Here is a 9,862-nt window from a genome sequence, read left to right as displayed (position 1 = left end):
TTTTCACGAATCCTAAAGGATCTGTTAGAATCTGAGTGCCACGTCGGCATATCACGTGTGTGGGCGTTGGATAGTTCGCTCACACGCCCCGCAACACGCGGTTTGCCAGCTGCGTTATGTGGGCGAACTAGTTTCTGCCCACACAGGCACCATCTATTTCACGCGCGTATGGGCGAACTGTTTTTCGCCCACATGACACTCGTACGTTGTTGGATGTCAACTGCAGTTGCGCGTACATGACAACTAGGTAAACACACACGGCAACTATAATTCGTTGCTAGACGGCAACTGCAGTTGCACATACGTGGCAACCAGATAAACACACATGACAACTATGATTAACCATACATGGCAACTATGGTTGCACCACACATGGCAACTAGGTAAACACACATGACAGCTATTGTTTGATCATATGTGGCAAGTAGTTAATCACACACGGCACCTATGGTTTGATTACACGCATCAACTACCATAAATTAGACATGGCAACTATAGTTAATCAAAACAGAAAAAGTTGCCATGCTTTTACAACTACATTTGTCATCCCGGATGGCAACTAAATCGTCATCCCGCAGGTACCTAACGTAACTGCGTCAGGACGTGCGGGCGGATTTGCTTTGTGCCACACGCGCGAGATGGGGATGAGTAGTACTTATTGAGCGTGTAGCACGAAGTAACCGCGCCCACATGTGTGAGCAATTCTAATGTTCGCCCATACACAACCCATGTGAGTTGTCTCCTGCTCACGCGACACATGATGTGTGGACGGATGGTCTAGTATGCCACACGTGTGGGTGTTATCAGAACCCTTTGCTTAGACAACCATTCAATGAATCTGCAACCGTCAAGGGAAGTGGATGCTTTAACTTGGTAAGTACAGATATCTTGTTAAGCTGCTTCCTGACACATGGACGCCCTTGAACTGTCGTATAAGATGAGCTTCTGCGAGCTGCATTCTTTTTGAGTAAAAATGAAGGATTCAAAACAAGTGTGTTAGGCACACAAAAATACCTGCATAAATAATAATTCACTTATTCTTTGTTCTCCAATTCCATATGACCTCTGCAATCTGTCTACACTTTGGTTGCTTTCTTGCTCAACACTTGCAATAATGAGATGTCAACTCCATGTGTCTCAGTTGATCTTCAGACTTGCAGTCAGTACCCAATAGTTCTGTCCTGATTTACTTAAGCAGCAAGTATTCAATACTAAATCAGAAACAGCTCGAGTGAATTCAATGCTTTAACCTGGCACAGTTGCCTTGTTAAACCGCTTGCTGACACATGGACTCTCCCTTGAGATATCTGGATGCGCTAAACTAGCACCTCTCTTGTTGTCCAATTGGTTCTCGGGAAATTTATAGCTCGGATGTCACTGGCAGTTTTCGAAGGAAGACGCCGTACAGTTTTACACATATCAATAGCGCCAGTTCAAGGAAAATACTTGCATGGTAAAATCATTCGGTATGTTATCTGTTTGCCCTCTTGGGAATTTCTCTCGTTCGGTGACCCTACCGCGGCCGTCACCGTTCTTCCGTCCTCGGCAGTGCATTCTTCGGTAATACATCCTCGGTGGCGGAGCACGGTCCTTTGGAGCATGTGCTGTGCCGGTGGCAAGGACGGTGCACGCACGCACGCGGACAATGTGCCTTGCGGAAACCAAGTTGCGCCCCGAAATGCATAATCTTGGCCTGCCTGGCTGACCCGTTGGCACGGAGGGGATGGCTTCACGACTCTTCCTTGGTGTGGACTCTGCCCTCCGGTGCTCCTGAGATGGAGTCTCACGGTCTGTCTCAAGTGTCTCCCCTCCTCGTGGTTTGGAAGAACCTTCTCCATGATTGGCTGAGGGTTAGCCTCTCCTTCGCACGCAACCAGGCGGTCTCGAAGCAAGGAGGTATTGTACATGCTGCCTGCCTCGGCCTTTTTTTTTCACGAACACGCATTGATGCGTATCATTCTATTGATAGAGAGAAGAGAGAACGAGGGTTTGCCGATCTTGACCGCGTACTCAAGATGGCGCGGGCAAGGTAGGCAGTGAGTGAGCAGGGGGGAGGATGCTCAGTACAGAGGTTCAAGTTACAGGTAAAATCTAAAATGTTTGTACGCACTGCCTGCCTCAGCCTGACACCAGAAAACTGAGATGACGTCCCAACTATATCTGCCTGCAGTCTCTCTTCTCGTCGTGGTATGGAACCTTCTCAATGGCTGGCTGAGGGCGACATGTGATCCATCTCCCTCGGCGTTTGCCTCGACTGAGGGATGGTAGTGGTGGGAAAGCACTCCCATCCCTGGCATCTCCTCAGGCCGGCGGGGAGGCGGTCTCCGGGCGAGCAGGTATTCTACTTCATTTGGAAGAAGCAAAGCAGTACTGTAGTATGGAATTTTTAAAGGTACTAGATCATTGATGGCGCGCGTTGCTGCACCCGTCCATCTTGAATTTATGATAAATAGACACAAATGAGTTATTTCATGAAAGTTTTTCATTTTTTTTTGAAACAAGACACCCAATACAGTAGTAAATAATATTGTATTATATCCGTTCGGAGCAGGGAGTACTAAGTTGGAACGAAGCAACAAATATTTCACTCAGTGAAACAGTGGCAGCAATAACCTTAAACATTGACCCGCAGCTGGCACACTTGCATTTTTGTATCCAATCATAGGGACAAAAAAAAAATACAAATGCAATAGTTACTACGAGGATGCAAGTAAAATCTTCATATTATGTTGACGCTGCATACATGGTGCATCCCTCTGAAAAACAGGTCCTCTGCTGCACACTCCCTTGAAATGATTAGAACATGTTTTTATCACAAACACAGTAAAAAACAAAATTCTTTACTATTGAGATCTCAAGCTTTCTTTGGCCGTTCCTGCAAGTCTTACAAGCTCTCCCCAAACTACACACGAGCAGGAAAGAGGTCAAACATGCTTCTGGAAACAAGATGCATTTATACTCAACAATCGTACCAAGTAACAACAAAATAAGAATGTCGGAAGTTGATATTATCTCGACCTTCTTGAACTGCACAATCTATACCTATGGGCACAAGTACCAGCAGATTCCAAGGAATTCCTTCGTTAGCTCGATAACAATCGAGGTAAAAATCCAGGCAACAACCCAAAAGAAACATGAATACACCACGACATTTGACACAGATGGGAAACAAGATGAACCATCATCATATACCTACAACTAAGCTATGAACAGACAAGGGTACTGTACTACATTCACCTGATTAGCTGGACAAATTCGACATTCATTTTGCAGCACTATATCTTGCAGGATGTTGGCCCCTCCTGACCAATTAACCCATGTGATGGTCATATTAAAACTGTATGAGATCGTGGTGCGTATCCCGTCCCCCGCGTCGCCCTCCCTGGCGGCGACGGGGGAACCTAGACCCGGCGGCCTACAACCTTCCCACCTCCCTCCCCACCTCGCCGCCACTGGAGGAACGGCCGGCGAAGCCGGCGCCGGCTCCCGGGATGGTGGCGGCGGGGCGACTTGGCGGGATCCAGCACTCCCCCCAATCTGACCGATCCCTTTCGGTGGTGAGGGTCCGGATCTGAGGCGGCGGCCTCGCTGGTGCGGACGGCGCTTCTCCGGCGGCGGGGATTGCTCGTCGTTGAGGTAGGCCGGTTCCCCTCGGCTGCGCGGGCAGCGAGATCCCGGTGGGCGCAGGTCATGGCGCGGGGAGGCCCCGGGCTCCCCTCGTCAGATCGGATGCGATCCTGGTCCGCTCGTGATGCATGAGCTTCGGCCGTCCTGGATCTCCGGCGTACACGCGCCTGTTGATGATGTGGCTGGTTCGGAGATGGCGGCAGGGTGCTTGGCCGGGGGAAACCCTTGGCCGCCGGTGGCGGTCACGGCGTCGATGGCGTCCCGGACGCCATTCCCTCCTTGGTGGCGGCGCCGAGGCTAAACCTCCCCTGCCTCTCCCCTTCCCCTGCGCCCGGGTGAAAACCCTAGCCCCGGTGGCTAAGCGGCGGCGGCGCCACAGTGTCGTCACCTTCTTGAAGGCGCCGACTTGGGCATGGGGATGCTGGGTGTGCATGGCGTGCTTGTCTGGTTCCTGGTGGCGGCCCGCCTGATCTACTGCGTCGCAACTCCGGGCAGTGTCTCGGGGCTGCGGTGCTTCTCTTCCGGCCGTGTCTCCGATGGGGACCTCGCCCTTCCTCACCTTGTACATGCCGTGGTGGAGCGGTACTTCATCTCACTCATTGATGGCGGCAAAGATCGGCGGCATGGCGCTGCGGAGGCTCGCCGCCCGATGCGCGGAGATGGACTCGCGCAGGAGGAGGTTGCTTGTCTGGCGTCATGGTGACGTCGATGATAGAGTAGCCAGACAAGGTAGAAGCCTCAATATGATCTGAAGACGGACATGTAGAAGATGGCGGTGACGACACACGAGTGCGTCTGACCGGATTGTGCCCCAGACCCGGTATGTGGCTCGGCTGGGGCTTCTGAATATGTTTCGGTTTCCGGCTTTTGATGTTAGGCTTAGGTGAGTGGTTTGGGTAGTGGCCCAGCTAGCACCCCTTCATCATTTTGGATAGGAGTAGCGGCATGTGTTGCCAAGATGATGGATTCAGACTCATTGTTGTACTTTGTAAGGTCCTGAGAATAATCAATAAAGTGGCCGTATGCATCTCCCAGATGCAGAGGCTGGGGGTCATCCTCCTTTTCTAAAAAAAAAATTAAAACCGTCTACAAGGGAAATCAAGGTGGCAAATGCGAACACTGAAATCTGCAGCAACATTGCCATAGGCCAATATGTTTACGCTATTTGTCCAAGTAATAAATTATATGAGTCTAGATAAACAAATTTATATTGTACTTTCAGGAACCATAGTTACATGGCAAATTTCATGTAGGAAGAGCCAAAGATCATAAAGTACTTTGTTCTTGTTCTAGAGGAAAGGAAAGCAATGATAGAATGCTATGAAACAGAGACTTTCTATAGTTCCACAAAAGAAAAGACTTGCTACAGTCAACTGGATAAGTATGTAGTAACCAAAGGTTGGCCAATATTAAAATGCAAGTTAAGTATTTGTGCACAAAGAGGGAAATCACACACACTATCAATTCTATTATTGATGGTAACGAATATTGAGCAGTATATATAGCACAAAGAGGGAGTATGTTTTGATTTTTCTAAAACCAAAGAGCAATATATAATCGATCAATGATTTACTTGGGGACTACAGAAATTTCCAACTTCTTTGCGCTGTAAATGGGAGAAAGAAAAAAGACGTTAATACATACATCTAAAAACAATGGTGGTATGAAAGATCAAAAACTGCGGTTTATATAAATGCTGCAAACTTCAGTAAATATTCATTTGGCTCAATTGTTGTAAATATTCATTCTCGTGACGCTGCCATGTGGCTTTATTTATAAAGTCGGGCTCTGGCCTTTTCTCTAAAAAAAAAGCGGCTCACCTTCAGTCAAACTATGAGCCTCGCCCTCGAGAACATCCACGATAGAGGGTTGGCATTCGTTGCAAATCGATAGCAGGAGTAGAGTACTACCTTCCTCCTGGTGTATTAGCCCTCTTGCATTTCAGGTCAAATTTTAACCTTTAATTTAACTATCAAAAAATAAGTTACATACCAAAAATAAAGTTATTACAGAGATAATATCATCGCAAGTCATAGAACTTGTGCTAGACGTTTAGTTTGGTGCTGGCATTTTAAGAATACGGATTTGTAGTCATCTTGTTTTTTAACACATTGCATACGCAAGCGCTTATACATATTGTAGTCATTTAACTTGACATCACGTATAAATACAGTCACAAAGTGCGTATGGCCTCACTGTCAGGCAGTGATAGAGGAGGGCGACATATTTGTGAAGAAAACCCCTTGTCTTTATTTATTTGCGGAAAAGGCCCTCCCGAGGGGCATTGTGGCTTGGGAAAATAGAAACTAAAAAAGGCAATGCGGTGATTCGTACCGATGCCTCAGGGGCAAAGTAAATCACACATGGCCTAAGAGCATCTCTAGCAGACCCCGCATAAGCGGTCAAACCCGCAAAAAAATTATGTTTTACAGTTTTGGGCGAAAAAAATGTCCAGAACAGAAACCGTAAAAGTAGTCCAACCCGTAAATTTTTTAAGAGCCACCGCAAATGCACACCCGAAACCCGTATCTTTGAAGGTTGGAAGGCCGAATATAGGGGGGCCCGTATACCGGTCAAGCCTCGTCAGAGCAAACACGCCGCCGCGGAGTTTGCCGGAATCCGCCCTGAACTTGCTGGAATTCATCACCGCACATCGGAAAAGGCCGCTAGACGCCGCAATCGATCACTGCCGGTTTGAATTGGACGAGCTCGACATTGTCGTGGCCTCCCATTACCTCAGCCTGGCCGCCGGAATCCTCCCAACGCGGCAGGCAAAGGGGCACGACTCGCCTGGCAATAGAGCAAGACGCGAACGACGAAGGCGACGGGGCGTGGCCGGCAAGGCTGGGCGCGGACAACGGAGGCGACGGGGCGTGGCCGGCGAGGCTGGGCGCGACCGGCGCGGTGATGGGGCGCGACCGGCAGGGACGGGGCGCGACCGATGGGCGATGGGGCGCGGCCGGCGGGACCGGCACGGTCAGCTGGAGGAAGGGGCGGCAACGGTCGGACTGAAGGAAGGAGCTCTTTATTTCAGTTTTACAGTATCTATTCGGCCGCGCTAGTTTTCGACCCGCATACGCGATCTTCGTGAAACTGCAAAGGTGTTTTGCGGGTCAAGTTTTTGTGGGGTCTGCTAGAGTTGCTCTTAACCACTCGGCCATGAACTAATAACTGCTGCAATATCATACAAAATATTTTTATAATGTGATGTTCGAGTGAACATCAGCCAAACCAAGGAATAAATGGAAACTGAAAAATTCACCAGCCGTCCATGATCGATAGTATAACCTCAGTAATAAAAATAACGTTTAAATATTCACGTGTTATAAGTATTGTACATACAAACGAAATAACTTACTTAAAAATTGTTCATGTATTATTTTCGAAATATTCATATTTTTAAAATGACTTTATAAATTATAATTTTTTATAATTTAAGTTATAAAATATTTTTAAAGTTACAATTCAGAAATGTTAATTTAATTATATGAACATTTCAATAATTATATGCACATTTGTATAATTTTTAAAGTTTAAATTGTTGAAATGAATATTAAATTGTGTCTAATATTTAAATCGTATAATTTTTTGACTATCAATAAGAATTATACATACGTGAATATTCATAAATATTTATTAAATGTGTGTACTCATCATTTAATATAACTGAAAGATAATCCGCGGGTGTATTAATTTCCTTGGGTTCATTAAAAATATTTATTTAATAAGTATTTTCAATTTCCGTATTAACTATTTTTTATATAGTACATAGGTTCATATTGAAAACTTTTATTTACTAATCATCGTTTGTATGTATTATATTTTATAACACACAAATGTTTGAAAATTATTTTATTACTTATGTTTTACAAATATTTAAAATTATCTTAAAATTTTTATTTATATGTTTTTAATACTTATGTTTTACTAAATATATTTTATATATTACACAGGTTCATATTGAAATGTTTTTATTTAATAATCATTGTTTGTATGTACAATATATTTTAACTCACAATAATTGAACATAACTTTCTTACTAGCAGAAATATATTAAAACTAAAGTGCATGCAAAATGGGCGGCAGTCTTTGCAGCCCATTTAAGCTTCACATGCGCTGCCGTCCAATATGTAGTTTCACATGTATAGATGTTTTATCGATTAATGACATTCTGAACCTAACTGGTAGTGGTTCACATGCGTCTCTTTTGGAATTCTTTTGGTGTTGCGTTTAAAGGAAGCAACACATGTATATCTTGGTCAAGCTTTGTGCTTTCATAATTTGAATTTTTAGCAAAGGGTCTCGAAGGACCTAGAGCGGCTTCTTTAAGGACCCCAATAGAATGAAAAATTACATCTTGGTGCAAGAACTTTACACAAAAGACTGTAATGTGACCCTTCCTTGTTGAGCCTTCATAAGCGGGCCGGTCATTATTTGTCGGGTTCAGCAGTGGCGAAATTGTATCGTTACCTTATTGGAGGCGTCATCTTCTTGCTGTTGTGTATCTTCAGGGGCCAGTCTTGGCAACCAGGATGAAAATCCTTGTCCATGCTGTCACCGGGCAGACATGGCCAATGGTGTTTGATTTCATATATATATCTTGCAATGGTTTTGTAGTGGTTGCCTTCATCTTGTACTCTGCTTAATAATTACTGTAATAAAATTGATATGTTCATTGCAATGATGCAGAAGCAGCCTCCCTTTTTTAAAAAAAAACACCATTGTTGGGGATAAGATCAAGGATCCCGTGATTGCCGTAACAGCACCGTCAACACTTGCCGAAGGTAGAAGTTGTGAAAGCCGAGCCAAAGCCAAGCTACCTCCCTCCATGGGTAGACACATGGAGGAATAACTGGAGCCGCTGCTCACCTAACATCGGGGCCCTGAGAGGTCACCCTTGACCCAGAATAGTCAAGGGCGGTGCAACCAAGACGAGCAACAACCACTGCAACCCGAAGTTGCCAATGAGTATAGTAGCTCCACCATTCTGTGGGCGGTAGTTGTCGTTTAGTGGTCTGAGTATCTTAATGTAATTCTCATTATGTTTGAGGTGCTATGTGTTTATCATAAACCTTTATAATAGATTCGACCCTTTTCGCCAAAAAAAACCTGTTGGTAATTTATCAGGTAAGAGCAACTGCACTTGCTCCCGCACCTTCGTCGGAGACCCAGACTCCGCGAGCCACAACCAAAAGACCAAATTCTGGCCCAGATCTGACGTCTTTTCCTTTTTTTGCAAGAAAACTTTCGATCTATTCATTAACTGTCATGGTAGTAGGAAGAACACTAGAAGTAAAATTTACATCCAGGTCCATAGACCACCTAGCGATGACTACAAGCACTGGAGCGAGCCGAAGGCGGGTGGCAAACATTGTTGTAGTAGACAGTCACGAAGTCACCGTGCTAAGTCCCAATAGGACCAGCGCAACAGAACAACAACCTTCGCCGATGAAGAGAAGCGTAGATTGGAAGGATCCAACCTGCAAACAGACATACGTGGACAAACGAAGACCGAATCTAGGTGGATCCACCGAAGACAAGCGCCGACCGAATCCCACGAGATCCACCGGGGACACACCTCCACATGCCCTCCAGCGACGCTTGAAGCATCACCAGGATGGGGGCTAGGCGGGGAGAACCTTATTTCATCTTCAAGAAGCCGGCACCGCCTCATCTTCTTGAGCATGGCACAAACCATAACAAAACCCAGAAAGGCACCTAAAAACGGAGCCCTCCCACCGGCAACGGCCGGGATCCACCGCGTCTCCATGGTCCAAGGACCACATGCAACGAGGCAAACCGTCAGCGGCGTCGATGAGAGGTAGTGAAACCCTAGATGAGAGTTCACACAAATGTTGTCGACAACCCAGGATATTCTCGCTAGTGACGTCTTTTCCTTGTCTGCCAGCATGATGGCAAATAGAAAGAGACGGGTCTACAACCTTGGCTTGATCCGCCACCACCCCGAGCTTATTGCAAGAGCTTCGCCTAGATCCTACACCCACAGTCGTCACTATGAAAGAATGTCAAGAATAGGAGAAAGTCACATTCACGCACCGTTGACTGCGGTGGAGTGAAGCTCCTAAATGGCATACTACCAGGTACCCTAATAACAAACAAAACCCTAGACCTAGTATGTACAAGGATGAGTCAGCCTCCTAACCTACCCTACTTGCTGATCGTCGGATGCGAGGAAGAAGAGCCAGGAGCTCCGAGTCAACTCTCCTTAGGGGAG

This window comes from Triticum dicoccoides, chromosome 6A (assembly GCF_002162155.2).
Source record: "Triticum dicoccoides isolate Atlit2015 ecotype Zavitan chromosome 6A, WEW_v2.0, whole genome shotgun sequence".
NCBI lineage: Eukaryota > Viridiplantae > Streptophyta > Magnoliopsida > Poales > Poaceae > Triticum > Triticum dicoccoides.
Note: the sequence above shows the minus strand (reverse complement) of the source record.